We start from the raw sequence: 17,713 nt of genomic DNA, 5'->3' as shown, positions 1-17,713 counted from the left end.
ATCATCAATTGTTGGGCTCGGCAAAAAAAAATGGAAGAGGAAAAAAAATTCCCAAAACAAAAGAGAGGAAAGAGGAAAAAAATTTCCCAAAACAAAAGAGAGAGAAAAGAGAGCGCAAAAAGAAAAGAAAAAAAATATAAGAGATCAAGAAAGAAAAAGCAAAAAAAAAACCAAGCCATTTCAAATGGAGAGGGAGGGGGGTCCAAAAATGCCATTGCTGTGATCCAGTTGATGTTTCCGTGGAAAGATCGTAGGTAAGTCACATAGTGTTTGCCTATTTTTTGGGAGGTCGCAGCGATTGATAAGTCATTTAATTTAGGCAGGCTTCCGGTCTTTTGGCTAGGCCGCATATGCTGATATCAAGTGTAGTGTCACGTAAAAATATTTAACTGCCTCGATTCCAGAAAGTACAATTCAAGGAGTCAAGAAATAGTCACAAAATGATACACTGGAGGCAGGATTTCAAAGTATTTATGCACAAGGGTTAAACCTTGAAGCAGCAAATGCATGCATTTCTAAATACAAAGTTAGTACAAAGGTGCACAAACAATTGATACTCCAAATTAAGTGCCAGGAATGGAAATAGTCTTTTTTTGGATAACAGATTAGGAAGGTGCACCGGTCCTGGAAGTACTGCAATACCAGGTCAATGCGTGGAGTGGACAGAGCAAGCTCTTCTTCCATCTCCCTGTTCTAAAAATCCATTTAATATATGGCCCCCAGATAGGGGGCGTATCAGATATTAAACTGATAAGAACAGATACTACACTTGATCTTAGCCAAAAGGCCGAGAAGCGATAACCCGAATGGGGTCCCAGCAAAGCGCGCGAACCGGAATTCGGCCACCAACACTGGTGCAGAAGAGATCAGCACCACGGACACATCTAACACACACACATCACTTCTATGTCGTTGCAGTCTGAAAGATACCTGGCTGTACGGCAGGTGTGAATAGGACTTGAAGTGCTGGACAGGGACCGGAGGACGAGTAGCCATCCAACTGATTTTGTGATTAGGTCGTCGGCGGGCGGGCAGGGTGCCTCAGCTGGGTAGGAGGCCAAATTTGCATGTGCTCCGCCCCGTCTGTTGACGTCGCGTCAACAGACACACACCCACTAGGCAGACGACCAACAGGCAAGCAGCAGCAGCCAGCTGTCTCCTCGCTCTTTGCTGCTGCATGCCTGTGTCCCTGACGAACTGCTGCTGAGTAAATCAATCAGCTAGCTGCTGCAGAGGAGAAGGAGGAATCTTGCACAATCAGGTGCAATGACGGCTTTCCTGTTTTGAGCCCATTCAGCAGCAGTAGTAGACAGTCAGATGGACAGGCATTCATGTGGCAGGACCCTTTGTGTGACATCACAATCTGCCCTCTATGACATCACAAGCTGCTCACTCGGAATCCGGCGGAACCTGACAGCCAGACAGTCACTTGGAACAGACAGGCAGACAGGACAGTCATGTGTAGGTGAGCTGGGTGGGCCAATGTTTTCTTTTATTGGCAGTTACCACCCAAATGATGGTCCGAAGAAGGTAAGTGATACTTTTTCTAAATCCCCCTCTCAATGATCATCAATTGTTGGGCTCGGCAAAAAAAAATGGAAGAGGAAAAAAAATTCCCAAAACAAAAGAGAGGAAAGAGGAAAAAAATTTCCCAAAACAAAAGAGAGAGAAAAGAGAGCGCAAAAAGAAAAGAAAAAAAATATAAGAGATCAAGAAAGAAAAAGCAAAAAAAAAACCAAGCCATTTCAAATGGAGAGGGAGGGGGGTCCAAAAATGCCATTGCTGTGATCCAGTTGATGTTTCCGTGGAAAGATCGTAGGTAAGTCACATAGTGTTTGCCTATTTTTTGGGAGGTCGCAGCGATTGATAAGTCATTTAATTTAGGCAGGCTTCCGGTCTTTTGGCTAGGCCGCATATGCTGATATCAAGTGTAGTGTCACGTAAAAATATTTAACTGCCTCGATTCCAGAAAGTACAATTCAAGGAGTCAAGAAATAGTCACAAAATGATACACTGGAGGCAGGATTTCAAAGTATTTATGCACAAGGGTTAAACCTTGAAGCAGCAAATGCATGCATTTCTAAATAAAAAGTTAGTACAAAGGTGCACAAACAATTGATACTCCAAATTAAGTGCCAGGAATGGAAATAGTCTTTTTTTGGATAACAGATTAGGAAGGTGCACCGGTCCTGGAAGTACTGCAATACCAGGTCAATGCGTGGAGTGGACAGAGCAAGCTCTTCTTCCATCTCCCTGTTCTAAAAATCCATTTAATATATGGCCCCCAGATAGGGGGCGTATCAGATATTAAACTGATAAGAACAGATACTACACTTGATCTTAGCCAAAAGGCCGAGAAGCGATAACCCGAATGGGGTCCCAGCAAAGCGCGCGAACCGGAATTCGGCCACCAACACTGGTGCAGAAGAGATCAGCACCACGGACACATCTAACACACACACATCACTTCTATGTCGTTGCAGTCTGAAAGATACCTGGCTGTACGGCAGGTGTGAATAGGACTTGAAGTGCTGGACAGGGACCGGAGGACGAGTAGCCATCCAACTGATTTTGTGATTAGGTCGTCGGCGGGCGGGCAGGGTGCCTCAGCTGGGTAGGAGGCCAAATTTGCATGTGCTCCGCCCCGTCTGTTGACGTCGCGTCAACAGACACACACCCACTAGGCAGACGACCAACAGGCAAGCAGCAGCAGCCAGCTGTCTCCTCGCTCTTTGCTGCTGCATGCCTGTGTCCCTGACGAACTGCTGCTGAGTAAATCAATCAGCTAGCTGCTGCAGAGGAGAAGGAGGAATCTTGCACAATCAGGTGCAATGACGGCTTTCCTGTTTTGAGCCCATTCAGCAGCAGTAGTAGACAGTCAGATGGACAGGCATTCATGTGGCAGGACCCTTTGTGTGACATCACAATCTGCCCTCTATGACATCACAAGCTGCTCACTCGGAATCCGGCGGAACCTGACAGCCAGACAGTCACTTGGAACAGACAGGCAGACAGGACAGTCATGTGTAGGTGAGCTGGGTGGGCCAATGTTTTCTTTTATTGGCAGTTACCACCCAAATGATGGTCCGAAGAAGGTAAGTGATACTTTTTCTAAATCCCCCTCTCAATGATCATCAATTGTTGGGCTCGGCAAAAAAAAATGGAAGAGGAAAAAAAATTCCCAAAACAAAAGAGAGGAAAGAGGAAAAAAATTTCCCAAAACAAAAGAGAGAGAAAAGAGAGCGCAAAAAGAAAAGAAAAAAAATATAAGAGATCAAGAAAGAAAAAGCAAAAAAAAAACCAAGCCATTTCAAATGGAGAGGGAGGGGGGTCCAAAAATGCCATTGCTGTGATCCAGTTGATGTTTCCGTGGAAAGATCGTAGGTAAGTCACATAGTGTTTGCCTATTTTTTGGGAGGTCGCAGCGATTGATAAGTCATTTAATTTAGGCAGGCTTCCGGTCTTTTGGCTAGGCCGCATATGCTGATATCAAGTGTAGTGTCACGTAAAAATATTTAACTGCCTCGATTCCAGAAAGTACAATTCAAGGAGTCAAGAAATAGTCACAAAATGATACACTGGAGGCAGGATTTCAAAGTATTTATGCACAAGGGTTAAACCTTGAAGCAGCAAATGCATGCATTTCTAAATACAAAGTTAGTACAAAGGTGCACAAACAATTGATACTCCAAATTAAGTGCCAGGAATGGAAATAGTCTTTTTTTGGATAACAGATTAGGAAGGTGCACCGGTCCTGGAAGTACTGCAATACCAGGTCAATGCGTGGAGTGGACAGAGCAAGCTCTTCTTCCATCTCCCTGTTCTAAAAATCCATTTAATATATGGCCCCCAGATAGGGGGCGTATCAGATATTAAACTGATAAGAACAGATACTACACTTGATCTTAGCCAAAAGGCCGAGAAGCGATAACCCGAATGGGGTCCCAGCAAAGCGCGCGAACCGGAATTCGGCCACCAACACTGGTGCAGAAGAGATCAGCACCACGGACACATCTAACACACACACATCACTTCTATGTCGTTGCAGTCTGAAAGATACCTGGCTGTACGGCAGGTGTGAATAGGACTTGAAGTGCTGGACAGGGACCGGAGGACGAGTAGCCATCCAACTGATTTTGTGATTAGGTCGTCGGCGGGCGGGCAGGGTGCCTCAGCTGGGTAGGAGGCCAAATTTGCATGTGCTCCGCCCCGTCTGTTGACGTCGCGTCAACAGACACACACCCACTAGGCAGACGACCAACAGGCAAGCAGCAGCAGCCAGCTGTCTCCTCGCTCTTTGCTGCTGCATGCCTGTGTCCCTGACGAACTGCTGCTGAGTAAATCAATCAGCTAGCTGCTGCAGAGGAGAAGGAGGAATCTTGCACAATCAGGTGCAATGACGGCTTTCCTGTTTTGAGCCCATTCAGCAGCAGTAGTAGACAGTCAGATGGACAGGCATTCATGTGGCAGGACCCTTTGTGTGACATCACAATCTGCCCTCTATGACATCACAAGCTGCTCACTCGGAATCCGGCGGAACCTGACAGCCAGACAGTCACTTGGAACAGACAGGCAGACAGGACAGTCATGTGTAGGTGAGCTGGGTGGGCCAATGTTTTCTTTTATTGGCAGTTACCACCCAAATGATGGTCCGAAGAAGGTAAGTGATACTTTTTCTAAATCCCCCTCTCAATGATCATCAATTGTTGGGCTCGGCAAAAAAAAATGGAAGAGGAAAAAAAATTCCCAAAACAAAAGAGAGGAAAGAGGAAAAAAATTTCCCAAAACAAAAGAGAGAGAAAAGAGAGCGCAAAAAGAAAAGAAAAAAAATATAAGAGATCAAGAAAGAAAAAGCAAAAAAAAAACCAAGCCATTTCAAATGGAGAGGGAGGGGGGTCCAAAAATGCCATTGCTGTGATCCAGTTGATGTTTCCGTGGAAAGATCGTAGGTAAGTCACATAGTGTTTGCCTATTTTTTGGGAGGTCGCAGCGATTGATAAGTCATTTAATTTAGGCAGGCTTCCGGTCTTTTGGCTAGGCCGCATATGCTGATATCAAGTGTAGTGTCACGTAAAAATATTTAACTGCCTCGATTCCAGAAAGTACAATTCAAGGAGTCAAGAAATAGTCACAAAATGATACACTGGAGGCAGGATTTCAAAGTATTTATGCACAAGGGTTAAACCTTGAAGCAGCAAATGCATGCATTTCTAAATACAAAGTTAGTACAAAGGTGCACAAACAATTGATACTCCAAATTAAGTGCCAGGAATGGAAATAGTCTTTTTTTGGATAACAGATTAGGAAGGTGCACCGGTCCTGGAAGTACTGCAATACCAGGTCAATGCGTGGAGTGGACAGAGCAAGCTCTTCTTCCATCTCCCTGTTCTAAAAATCCATTTAATATATGGCCCCCAGATAGGGGGCGTATCAGATATTAAACTGATAAGAACAGATACTACACTTGATCTTAGCCAAAAGGCCGAGAAGCGATAACCCGAATGGGGTCCCAGCAAAGCGCGCGAACCGGAATTCGGCCACCAACACTGGTGCAGAAGAGATCAGCACCACGGACACATCTAACACACACACATCACTTCTATGTCGTTGCAGTCTGAAAGATACCTGGCTGTACGGCAGGTGTGAATAGGACTTGAAGTGCTGGACAGGGACCGGAGGACGAGTAGCCATCCAACTGATTTTGTGATTAGGTCGTCGGCGGGCGGGCAGGGTGCCTCAGCTGGGTAGGAGGCCAAATTTGCATGTGCTCCGCCCCGTCTGTTGACGTCGCGTCAACAGACACACACCCACTAGGCAGACGACCAACAGGCAAGCAGCAGCAGCCAGCTGTCTCCTCGCTCTTTGCTGCTGCATGCCTGTGTCCCTGACGAACTGCTGCTGAGTAAATCAATCAGCTAGCTGCTGCAGAGGAGAAGGAGGAATCTTGCACAATCAGGTGCAATGACGGCTTTCCTGTTTTGAGCCCATTCAGCAGCAGTAGTAGACAGTCAGATGGACAGGCATTCATGTGGCAGGACCCTTTGTGTGACATCACAATCTGCCCTCTATGACATCACAAGCTGCTCACTCGGAATCCGGCGGAACCTGACAGCCAGACAGTCACTTGGAACAGACAGGCAGACAGGACAGTCATGTGTAGGTGAGCTGGGTGGGCCAATGTTTTCTTTTATTGGCAGTTACCACCCAAATGATGGTCCGAAGAAGGTAAGTGATACTTTTTCTAAATCCCCCTCTCAATGATCATCAATTGTTGGGCTCGGCAAAAAAAAATGGAAGAGGAAAAAAAATTCCCAAAACAAAAGAGAGGAAAGAGGAAAAAAATTTCCCAAAACAAAAGAGAGAGAAAAGAGAGCGCAAAAAGAAAAGAAAAAAAATATAAGAGATCAAGAAAGAAAAAGCAAAAAAAAAAACCAAGCCATTTCAAATGGAGAGGGAGGGGGGTCCAAAAATGCCATTGCTGTGATCCAGTTGATGTTTCCGTGGAAAGATCGTAGGTAAGTCACATAGTGTTTGCCTATTTTTTGGGAGGTCGCAGCGATTGATAAGTCATTTAATTTAGGCAGGCTTCCGGTCTTTTGGCTAGGCCGCATATGCTGATATCAAGTGTAGTGTCACGTAAAAATATTTAACTGCCTCGATTCCAGAAAGTACAATTCAAGGAGTCAAGAAATAGTCACAAAATGATACACTGGAGGCAGGATTTCAAAGTATTTATGCACAAGGGTTAAACCTTGAAGCAGCAAATGCATGCATTTCTAAATACAAAGTTAGTACAAAGGTGCACAAACAATTGATACTCCAAATTAAGTGCCAGGAATGGAAATAGTCTTTTTTTGGATAACAGATTAGGAAGGTGCACCGGTCCTGGAAGTACTGCAATACCAGGTCAATGCGTGGAGTGGACAGAGCAAGCTCTTCTTCCATCTCCCTGTTCTAAAAATCCATTTAATATATGGCCCCCAGATAGGGGGCGTATCAGATATTAAACTGATAAGAACAGATACTACACTTGATCTTAGCCAAAAGGCCGAGAAGCGATAACCCGAATGGGGTCCCAGCAAAGCGCGCGAACCGGAATTCGGCCACCAACACTGGTGCAGAAGAGATCAGCACCACGGACACATCTAACACACACACATCACTTCTATGTCGTTGCAGTCTGAAAGATACCTGGCTGTACGGCAGGTGTGAATAGGACTTGAAGTGCTGGACAGGGACCGGAGGACGAGTAGCCATCCAACTGATTTTGTGATTAGGTCGTCGGCGGGCGGGCAGGGTGCCTCAGCTGGGTAGGAGGCCAAATTTGCATGTGCTCCGCCCCGTCTGTTGACGTCGCGTCAACAGACACACACCCACTAGGCAGACGACCAACAGGCAAGCAGCAGCAGCCAGCTGTCTCCTCGCTCTTTGCTGCTGCATGCCTGTGTCCCTGACGAACTGCTGCTGAGTAAATCAATCAGCTAGCTGCTGCAGAGGAGAAGGAGGAATCTTGCACAATCAGGTGCAATGACGGCTTTCCTGTTTTGAGCCCATTCAGCAGCAGTAGTAGACAGTCAGATGGACAGGCATTCATGTGGCAGGACCCTTTGTGTGACATCACAATCTGCCCTCTATGACATCACAAGCTGCTCACTCGGAATCCGGCGGAACCTGACAGCCAGACAGTCACTTGGAACAGACAGGCAGACAGGACAGTCATGTGTAGGTGAGCTGGGTGGGCCAATGTTTTCTTTTATTGGCAGTTACCACCCAAATGATGGTCCAAAGAAGGTAAGTGATACTTTTTCTAAATCCCCCTCTCAATGATCATCAATTGTTGGGCTCGGCAAAAAAAAATGGAAGAGGAAAAAAAATTCCCAAAACAAAAGAGAGGAAAGAGGAAAAAAATTTCCCAAAACAAAAGAGAGAGAAAAGAGAGCGCAAAAAGAAAAGAAAAAAAATATAAGAGATCAAGAAAGAAAAAGCAAAAAAAAAACCAAGCCATTTCAAATGGAGAGGGAGGGGGGTCCAAAAATGCCATTGCTGTGATCCAGTTGATGTTTCCGTGGAAAGATCGTAGGTAAGTCACATAGTGTTTGCCTATTTTTTGGGAGGTCGCAGCGATTGATAAGTCATTTAATTTAGGCAGGCTTCCGGTCTTTTGGCTAGGCCGCATATGCTGATATCAAGTGTAGTGTCACGTAAAAATATTTAACTGCCTCGATTCCAGAAAGTACAATTCAAGGAGTCAAGAAATAGTCACAAAATGATACACTGGAGGCAGGATTTCAAAGTATTTATGCACAAGGGTTAAACCTTGAAGCAGCAAATGCATGCATTTCTAAATACAAAGTTAGTACAAAGGTGCACAAACAATTGATACTCCAAATTAAGTGCCAGGAATGGAAATAGTCTTTTTTTGGATAACAGATTAGGAAGGTGCACCGGTCCTGGAAGTACTGCAATACCAGGTCAATGCGTGGAGTGGACAGAGCAAGCTCTTCTTCCATCTCCCTGTTCTAAAAATCCATTTAATATATGGCCCCCAGATAGGGGGCGTATCAGATATTAAACTGATAAGAACAGATACTACACTTGATCTTAGCCAAAAGGCCGAGAAGCGATAACCCGAATGGGGTCCCAGCAAAGCGCGCGAACCGGAATTCGGCCACCAACACTGGTGCAGAAGAGATCAGCACCACGGACACATCTAACACACACACATCACTTCTATGTCGTTGCAGTCTGAAAGATACCTGGCTGTACGGCAGGTGTGAATAGGACTTGAAGTGCTGGACAGGGACCGGAGGACGAGTAGCCATCCAACTGATTTTGTGATTAGGTCGTCGGCGGGCGGGCAGGGTGCCTCAGCTGGGTAGGAGGCCAAATTTGCATGTCCTCTGCCCCGTCTGTTGACGTCGCGTCAACAGACACACACCCACTAGGCAGACGACCAACAGGCAAGCAGCAGCAGCCAGCTGTCTCCTCGCTCTTTGCTGCTGCATGCCTGTGTCCCTGACGAACTGCTGCTGAGTAAATCAATCAGCTAGCTGCTGCAGAGGAGAAGGAGGAATCTTGCACAATCAGGTGCAATGACGGCTTTCCTGTTTTGAGCCCATTCAGCAGCAGTAGTAGACAGTCAGATGGACAGGCATTCATGTGGCAGGACCCTTTGTGTGACATCACAATCTGCCCTCTATGACATCACAAGCTGCTCACTCGGAATCCGGCGGAACCTGACAGCCAGACAGTCACTTGGAACAGACAGGCAGACAGGACAGTCATGTGTAGGTGAGCTGGGTGGGCCAATGTTTTCTTTTATTGGCAGTTACCACCCAAATGATGGTCCGAAGAAGGTAAGTGATACTTTTTCTAAATCCCCCTCTCAATGATCATCAATTGTTGGGCTCGGCAAAAAAAAATGGAAGAGGAAAAAAAATTCCCAAAACAAAAGAGAGGAAAGAGGAAAAAAAATTCCCAAAACAAAAGAGAGAGAAAAGAGAGCGCAAAAAGAAAAGAAAAAAAATATAAGAGATCAAGAAAGAAAAAGCAAAAAAAAAACCAAGCCATTTCAAATGGAGAGGGAGGGGGGTCCAAAAATGCCATTGCTGTGATCCAGTTGATGTTTCCGTGGAAAGATCGTAGGTAAGTCACATAGTGTTTGCCTATTTTTTGGGAGGTCGCAGCGATTGATAAGTCATTTAATTTAGGCAGGCTTCCGGTCTTTTGGCTAGGCCGCATATGCTGATATCAAGTGTAGTGTCACGTAAAAATATTTAACTGCCTCGATTCCAGAAAGTACAATTCAAGGAGTCAAGAAATAGTCACAAAATGATACACTGGAGGCAGGATTTCAAAGTATTTATGCACAAGGGTTAAACCTTGAAGCAGCAAATGCATGCATTTCTAAATACAAAGTTAGTACAAAGGTGCACAAACAATTGATACTCCAAATTAAGTGCCAGGAATGGAAATAGTCTTTTTTTGGATAACAGATTAGGAAGGTGCACCGGTCCTGGAAGTACTGCAATACCAGGTCAATGCGTGGAGTGGACAGAGCAAGCTCTTCTTCCATCTCCCTGTTCTAAAAATCCATTTAATATATGGCCCCCAGATAGGGGGCGTATCAGATATTAAACTGATAAGAACAGATACTACACTTGATCTTAGCCAAAAGGCCGAGAAGCGATAACCCGAATGGGGTCCCTGCAAAGCGCGCGAACCGGAATTCGGCCACCAACACTGGTGCAGAAGAGATCAGCACCACGGACACATCTAACACACACACATCACTTCTATGTCGTTGCAGTCTGAAAGATACCTGGCTGTACGGCAGGTGTGAATAGGACTTGAAGTGCTGGACAGGGACCGGAGGACGAGTAGCCATCCAACTGATTTTGTGATTAGGTCGTCGGCGGGCGGGCAGGGTGCCTCAGCTGGGTAGGAGGCCAAATTTGCATGTGCTCCGCCCCGTCTGTTGACGTCGCGTCAACAGACACACACCCACTAGGCAGACGACCAACAGGCAAGCAGCAGCAGCCAGCTGTCTCCTCGCTCTTTGCTGCTGCATGCCTGTGTCCCTGACGAACTGCTGCTGAGTAAATCAATCAGCTAGCTGCTGCAGAGGAGAAGGAGGAATCTTGCACAATCAGGTGCAATGACGGCTTTCCTGTTTTGAGCCCATTCAGCAGCAGTAGTAGACAGTCAGATGGACAGGCATTCATGTGGCAGGACCCTTTGTGTGACATCACAATCTGCCCTCTATGACATCACAAGCTGCTCACTCGGAATCCGGCGGAACCTGACAGCCAGACAGTCACTTGGAACAGACAGGCAGACAGGACAGTCATGTGTAGGTGAGCTGGGTGGGCCAATGTTTTCTTTTATTGGCAGTTACCACCCAAATGATGGTCCGAAGAAGGTAAGTGATACTTTTTCTAAATCCCCCTCTCAATGATCATCAATTGTTGGGCTCGGCAAAAAAAAATGGAAGAGGAAAAAAAATTCCCAAAACAAAAGAGAGGAAAGAGGAAAAAAATTTCCCAAAACAAAAGAGAGAGAAAAGAGAGCGCAAAAAGAAAAGAAAAAAAATATAAGAGATCAAGAAAGAAAAAGCAAAAAAAAAACCAAGCCATTTCAAATGGAGAGGGAGGGGGGTCCAAAAATGCCATTGCTGTGATCCAGTTGATGTTTCCGTGGAAAGATCGTAGGTAAGTCACATAGTGTTTGCCTATTTTTTGGGAGGTCGCAGCGATTGATAAGTCATTTAATTTAGGCAGGCTTCCGGTCTTTTGGCTAGGCCGCATATGCTGATATCAAGTGTAGTGTCACGTAAAAATATTTAACTGCCTCGATTCCAGAAAGTACAATTCAAGGAGTCAAGAAATAGTCACAAAATGATACACTGGAGGCAGGATTTCAAAGTATTTATGCACAAGGGTTAAACCTTGAAGCAGCAAATGCATGCATTTCTAAATACAAAGTTAGTACAAAGGTGCACAAACAATTGATACTCCAAATTAAGTGCCAGGAATGGAAATAGTCTTTTTTTGGATAACAGATTAGGAAGGTGCACCGGTCCTGGAAGTACTGCAATACCAGGTCAATGCGTGGAGTGGACAGAGCAAGCTCTTCTTCCATCTCCCTGTTCTAAAAATCCATTTAATATATGGCCCCCAGATAGGGGGCGTATCAGATATTAAACTGATAAGAACAGATACTACACTTGATCTTAGCCAAAAGGCCGAGAAGCGATAACCCGAATGGGGTCCCAGCAAAGCGCGCGAACCGGAATTCGGCCACCAACACTGGTGCAGAAGAGATCAGCACCACGGACACATCTAACACACACACATCACTTCTATGTCGTTGCAGTCTGAAAGATACCTGGCTGTACGGCAGGTGTGAATAGGACTTGAAGTGCTGGACAGGGACCGGAGGACGAGTAGCCATCCAACTGATTTTGTGATTAGGTCGTCGGCGGGCGGGCAGGGTGCCTCAGCTGGGTAGGAGGCCAAATTTGCATGTGCTCCGCCCCGTCTGTTGACGTCGCGTCAACAGACACACACCCACTAGGCAGACGACCAACAGGCAAGCAGCAGCAGCCAGCTGTCTCCTCGCTCTTTGCTGCTGCATGCCTGTGTCCCTGACGAACTGCTGCTGAGTAAATCAATCAGCTAGCTGCTGCAGAGGAGAAGGAGGAATCTTGCACAATCAGGTGCAATGACGGCTTTCCTGTTTTGAGCCCATTCAGCAGCAGTAGTAGACAGTCAGATGGACAGGCATTCATGTGGCAGGACCCTTTGTGTGACATCACAATCTGCCCTCTATGACATCACAAGCTGCTCACTCGGAATCCGGCGGAACCTGACAGCCAGACAGTCACTTGGAACAGACAGGCAGACAGGACAGTCATGTGTAGGTGAGCTGGGTGGGCCAATGTTTTCTTTTATTGGCAGTTACCACCCAAATGATGGTCCGAAGAAGGTAAGTGATACTTTTTCTAAATCCCCCTCTCAATGATCATCAATTGTTGGGCTCGGCAAAAAAAAATGGAAGAGGAAAAAAAATTCCCAAAACAAAAGAGAGGAAAGAGGAAAAAAAATTCCCAAAACAAAAGAGAGAGAAAAGAGAGCGCAAAAAGAAAAGAAAAAAAATATAAGAGATCAAGAAAGAAAAAGCAAAAAAAAAACCAAGCCATTTCAAATGGAGAGGGAGGGGGGTCCAAAAATGCCATTGCTGTGATCCAGTTGATGTTTCCGTGGAAAGATCGTAGGTAAGTCACATAGTGTTTGCCTATTTTTTGGGAGGTCGCAGCGATTGATAAGTCATTTAATTTAGGCAGGCTTCCGGTCTTTTGGCTAGGCCGCATATGCTGATATCAAGTGTAGTGTCACGTAAAAATATCTAACTGCCTCGATTCCAGAAAGTACAATTCAAGGAGTCAAGAAATAGTCACAAAATGATACACTGGAGGCAGGATTTCAAAGTATTTATGCACAAGGGTTAAACCTTGAAGCAGCAAATGCATGCATTTCTAAATACAAAGTTAGTACAAAGGTGCACAAACAATTGATACTCCAAATTAAGTGCCAGGAATGGAAATAGTCTTTTTTTGGATAACAGATTAGGAAGGTGCACCGGTCCTGGAAGTACTGCAATACCAGGTCAATGCGTGGAGTGGACAGAGCAAGCTCTTCTTCCATCTCCCTGTTCTAAAAATCCATTTAATATATGGCCCCCAGATAGGGGGCGTATCAGATATTAAACTGATAAGAACAGATACTACACTTGATCTTAGCCAAAAGGCCGAGAAGCGATAACCCGAATGGGGTCCCAGCAAAGCGCGCGAACCGGAATTCGGCCACCAACACTGGTGCAGAAGAGATCAGCACCACGGACACATCTAACACACACACATCACTTCTATGTCGTTGCAGTCTGAAAGATACCTGGCTGTACGGCAGGTGTGAATAGGACTTGAAGTGCTGGACAGGGACCGGAGGACGAGTAGCCATCCAACTGATTTTGTGATTAGGTCGTCGGCGGGCGGGCAGGGTGCCTCAGCTGGGTAGGAGGCCAAATTTGCATGTGCTCCGCCCCGTCTGTTGACGTCGCGTCAACAGACACACACCCACTAGGCAGACGACCAACAGGCAAGCAGCAGCAGCCAGCTGTCTCCTCGCTCTTTGCTGCTGCATGCCTGTGTCCCTGACGAACTGCTGCTGAGTAAATCAATCAGCTAGCTGCTGCAGAGGAGAAGGAGGAATCTTGCACAATCAGGTGCAATGACGGCTTTCCTGTTTTGAGCCCATTCAGCAGCAGTAGTAGACAGTCAGATGGACAGGCATTCATGTGGCAGGACCCTTTGTGTGACATCACAATCTGCCCTCTATGACATCACAAGCTGCTCACTCGGAATCCGGCGGAACCTGACAGCCAGACAGTCACTTGGAACAGACAGGCAGACAGGACAGTCATGTGTAGGTGAGCTGGGTGGGCCAATGTTTTCTTTTATTGGCAGTTACCACCCAAATGATGGTCCGAAGAAGGTAAGTGATACTTTTTCTAAATCCCCCTCTCAATGATCATCAATTGTTGGGCTCGGCAAAAAAAAATGGAAGAGGAAAAAAAATTCCCAAAACAAAAGAGAGGAAAGAGGAAAAAAATTTCCCAAAACAAAAGAGAGAGAAAAGAGAGCGCAAAAAGAAAAGAAAAAAAATATAAGAGATCAAGAAAGAAAAAGCAAAAAAAAAACCAAGCCATTTCAAATGGAGAGGGAGGGGGGTCCAAAAATGCCATTGCTGTGATCCAGTTGATGTTTCCGTGGAAAGATCGTAGGTAAGTCACATAGTGTTTGCCTATTTTTTGGGAGGTCGCAGCGATTGATAAGTCATTTAATTTAGGCAGGCTTCCGGTCTTTTGGCTAGGCCGCATATGCTGATATCAAGTGTAGTGTCACGTAAAAATATTTAACTGCCTCGATTCCAGAAAGTACAATTCAAGGAGTCAAGAAATAGTCACAAAATGATACACTGGAGGCAGGATTTCAAAGTATTTATGCACAAGGGTTAAACCTTGAAGCAGCAAATGCATGCATTTCTAAATACAAAGTTAGTACAAAGGTGCACAAACAATTGATACTCCAAATTAAGTGCCAGGAATGGAAATAGTCTTTTTTTGGATAACAGATTAGGAAGGTGCACCGGTCCTGGAAGTACTGCAATACCAGGTCAATGCGTGGAGTGGACAGAGCAAGCTCTTCTTCCATCTCCCTGTTCTAAAAATCCATTTAATATATGGCCCCCAGATAGGGGGCGTATCAGATATTAAACTGATAAGAACAGATACTACACTTGATCTTAGCCAAAAGGCCGAGAAGCGATAACCCGAATGGGGTCCCAGCAAAGCGCGCGAACCGGAATTCGGCCACCAACACTGGTGCAGAAGAGATCAGCACCACGGACACATCTAACACACACACATCACTTCTATGTCGTTGCAGTCTGAAAGATACCTGGCTGTACGGCAGGTGTGAATAGGACTTGAAGTGCTGGACAGGGACCGGAGGACGAGTAGCCATCCAACTGATTTTGTGATTAGGTCGTCGGCGGGCGGGCAGGGTGCCTCAGCTGGGTAGGAGGCCAAATTTGCATGTGCTCCGCCCCGTCTGTTGACGTCGCGTCAACAGACACACACCCACTAGGCAGACGACCAACAGGCAAGCAGCAGCAGCCAGCTGTCTCCTCGCTCTTTGCTGCTGCATGCCTGTGTCCCTGACGAACTGCTGCTGAGTAAATCAATCAGCTAGCTGCTGCAGAGGAGAAGGAGGAATCTTGCACAATCAGGTGCAATGACGGCTTTCCTGTTTTGAGCCCATTCAGCAGCAGTAGTAGACAGTCAGATGGACAGGCATTCATGTGGCAGGACCCTTTGTGTGACATCACAATCTGCCCTCTATGACATCACAAGCTGCTCACTCGGAATCCGGCGGAACCTGACAGCCAGACAGTCACTTGGAACAGACAGGCAGACAGGACAGTCATGTGTAGGTGAGCTGGGTGGGCCAATGTTTTCTTTTATTGGCAGTTACCACCCAAATGATGGTCCGAAGAAGGTAAGTGATACTTTTTCTAAATCCCCCTTCAATGATCATCAATTGTTGGGCTCGGCAAAAAAAAATGGAAGAGGAAAAAAAATTCCCAAAACAAAAGAGAGGAAAGAGGAAAAAAATTTCCCAAAACAAAAGAGAGAGAAAAGAGAGCGCAAAAAGAAAAGAAAAAAAATATAAGAGATCAAGAAAGAAAAAGCAAAAAAAAAACCAAGCCATTTCAAATGGAGAGGGAGGGGGGTCCAAAAATGCCATTGCTGTGATCCAGTTGATGTTTCCGTGGAAAGATCGTAGGTAAGTCACATAGTGTTTGCCTATTTTTTGGGAGGTCGCAGCGATTGATAAGTCATTTAATTTAGGCAGGCTTCCGGTCTTTTGGCTAGGCCGCATATGCTGATATCAAGTGTAGTGTCACGTAAAAATATTTAACTGCCTCGATTCCAGAAAGTACAATTCAAGGAGTCAAGAAATAGTCACAAAATGATACACTGGAGGCAGGATTTCAAAGTATTTATGCACAAGGGTTAAACCTTGAAGCAGCAAATGCATGCATTTCTAAATACAAAGTTAGTACAAAGGTGCACAAACAATTGATACTCCAAATTAAGTGCCAGGAATGGAAATAGTCTTTTTTTGGATAACAGATTAGGAAGGTGCACCGGTCCTGGAAGTACTGCAATACCAGGTCAATGCGTGGAGTGGACAGAGCAAGCTCTTCTTCCATCTCCCTGTTCTAAAAATCCATTTAATATATGGCCCCCAGATAGGGGGCGTATCAGATATTAAACTGATAAGAACAGATACTACACTTGATCTTAGCCAAAAGGCCGAGAAGCGATAACCCGAATGGGGTCCCAGCAAAGCGCGCGAACCGGAATTCGGCCACCAACACTGGTGCAGAAGAGATCAGCACCACGGACACATCTAACACACACACATCACTTCTATGTCGTTGCAGTCTGAAAGATACCTGGCTGTACGGCAGGTGTGAATAGGACTTGAAGTGCTGGACAGGGACCGGAGGACGAGTAGCCATCCAACTGATTTTGTGATTAGGTCGTCGGCGGGCGGGCAGGGTGCCTCAGCTGGGTAGGAGGCCAAATTTGCATGTGCTCCGCCCCGTCTGTTGACGTCGCGTCAACAGACACACACCCACTAGGCAGACGACCAACAGGCAAGCAGCAGCAGCCAGCTGTCTCCTCGCTCTTTGCTGCTGCATGCCTGTGTCCCTGACGAACTGCTGCTGAGTAAATCAATCAGCTAGCTGCTGCAGAGGAGAAGGAGGAATCTTGCACAATCAGGTGCAATGACGGCTTTCCTGTTTTGAGCCCATTCAGCAGCAGTAGTAGACAGTCAGATGGACAGGCATTCATGTGGCAGGACCCTTTGTGTGACATCACAATCTGCCCTCTATGACATCACAAGCTGCTCACTCGGAATCCGGCGGAACCTGACAGCCAGACAGTCACTTGGAACAGACAGGCAGACAGGACAGTCATGTGTAGGTGAGCTGGGTGGGCCAATGTTTTCTTTTATTGGCAGTTACCACCCAAATGATGGTCCGAAGAAGGTAAGTGATACTTTTTCTAAATCCCCCTCTCAATGATCATCAATTGTTGGGCTCGGCAAAAAAAAATGGAAGAGGAAAAAAAATTCCCAAAACAAAAGAGAGGAAAGAGGAAAAAAAATTCCCAAAACAAAAGAGAGAGAAAAGAGAGCGCAAAAAGAAAAGAAAAAAAATATAAGAGATCAAGAAAGAAAAAGCAAAAAAAAAACCAAGCCATTTCAAATGGAGAGGGAGGGGGGTCCAAAAATGCCATTGCTGTGATCCAGTTGATGTTTCCGTGGAAAGATCGTAGGTAAGTCACATAGTGTTTGCCTATTTTTTGGGAGGTCGCAGCGATTGATAAGTCATTTAATTTAGGCAGGCTTCCGGTCTTTTGGCTAGGCCGCATATGCTGATATCAAGTGTAGTGTCACGTAAAAATATCTAACTGCCTCGATTCCAGAAAGTACAATTCAAGGAGTCAAGAAATAGTCACAAAATGATACACTGGAGGCAGGATTTCAAAGTATTTATGCACAAGGGTTAAACCTTGAAGC

General features: G+C 45.7%; 11 non-coding genes across 11 annotated transcripts; all 11 read right to left on the bottom strand.

Moving 5' to 3' along the window:
• Positions 1-608: 608 nt before the first annotated feature.
• On the bottom strand, positions 609-799 carry LOC146012056 (U2 spliceosomal RNA). Its single transcript, XR_014445232.1, has one exon. It is a non-coding gene; the product is annotated as a U2 spliceosomal RNA (small nuclear RNA).
• Positions 800-2,173: 1,374 nt separating this feature from the next.
• Positions 2,174-2,364, bottom strand: LOC146012055 (U2 spliceosomal RNA). The gene has a single exon (XR_014445231.1). It is a non-coding gene; the product is annotated as a U2 spliceosomal RNA (small nuclear RNA).
• A 1,374-nt stretch (positions 2,365-3,738) lies between these two features.
• LOC146012054 (U2 spliceosomal RNA) lies at positions 3,739-3,929 on the bottom strand. The gene has a single exon (XR_014445230.1). It is a non-coding gene; the product is annotated as a U2 spliceosomal RNA (small nuclear RNA).
• A 1,374-nt stretch (positions 3,930-5,303) lies between these two features.
• Positions 5,304-5,494, bottom strand: LOC146012052 (U2 spliceosomal RNA). The gene has a single exon (XR_014445228.1). It is a non-coding gene; the product is annotated as a U2 spliceosomal RNA (small nuclear RNA).
• Positions 5,495-6,869: 1,375 nt separating this feature from the next.
• On the bottom strand, positions 6,870-7,060 carry LOC146012051 (U2 spliceosomal RNA). The gene has a single exon (XR_014445227.1). It is a non-coding gene; the product is annotated as a U2 spliceosomal RNA (small nuclear RNA).
• Positions 7,061-8,434: 1,374 nt separating this feature from the next.
• LOC146012050 (U2 spliceosomal RNA) lies at positions 8,435-8,625 on the bottom strand. The gene has a single exon (XR_014445226.1). It is a non-coding gene; the product is annotated as a U2 spliceosomal RNA (small nuclear RNA).
• Positions 8,626-9,999: 1,374 nt separating this feature from the next.
• On the bottom strand, positions 10,000-10,190 carry LOC146012049 (U2 spliceosomal RNA). Its single transcript, XR_014445225.1, has one exon. It is a non-coding gene; the product is annotated as a U2 spliceosomal RNA (small nuclear RNA).
• Positions 10,191-11,564: 1,374 nt separating this feature from the next.
• LOC146012048 (U2 spliceosomal RNA) lies at positions 11,565-11,755 on the bottom strand. Its single transcript, XR_014445224.1, has one exon. It is a non-coding gene; the product is annotated as a U2 spliceosomal RNA (small nuclear RNA).
• A 1,374-nt stretch (positions 11,756-13,129) lies between these two features.
• On the bottom strand, positions 13,130-13,320 carry LOC146012047 (U2 spliceosomal RNA). The gene has a single exon (XR_014445223.1). It is a non-coding gene; the product is annotated as a U2 spliceosomal RNA (small nuclear RNA).
• Positions 13,321-14,694: 1,374 nt separating this feature from the next.
• LOC146012046 (U2 spliceosomal RNA) lies at positions 14,695-14,885 on the bottom strand. Its single transcript, XR_014445222.1, has one exon. It is a non-coding gene; the product is annotated as a U2 spliceosomal RNA (small nuclear RNA).
• A 1,373-nt stretch (positions 14,886-16,258) lies between these two features.
• On the bottom strand, positions 16,259-16,449 carry LOC146012045 (U2 spliceosomal RNA). The gene has a single exon (XR_014445221.1). It is a non-coding gene; the product is annotated as a U2 spliceosomal RNA (small nuclear RNA).
• Positions 16,450-17,713: the final 1,264 nt, after the last annotated feature.

The sequence above is a fragment of the Crinia signifera genome, chromosome 6, assembly GCF_055691185.1.
Source record: "Crinia signifera chromosome 6, ASM5569118v1, whole genome shotgun sequence".
Classification (NCBI taxonomy): Eukaryota; Metazoa; Chordata; class Amphibia; order Anura; family Myobatrachidae; genus Crinia; species Crinia signifera.
This window is presented reverse-complemented; position numbering and strand designations above follow the sequence as displayed.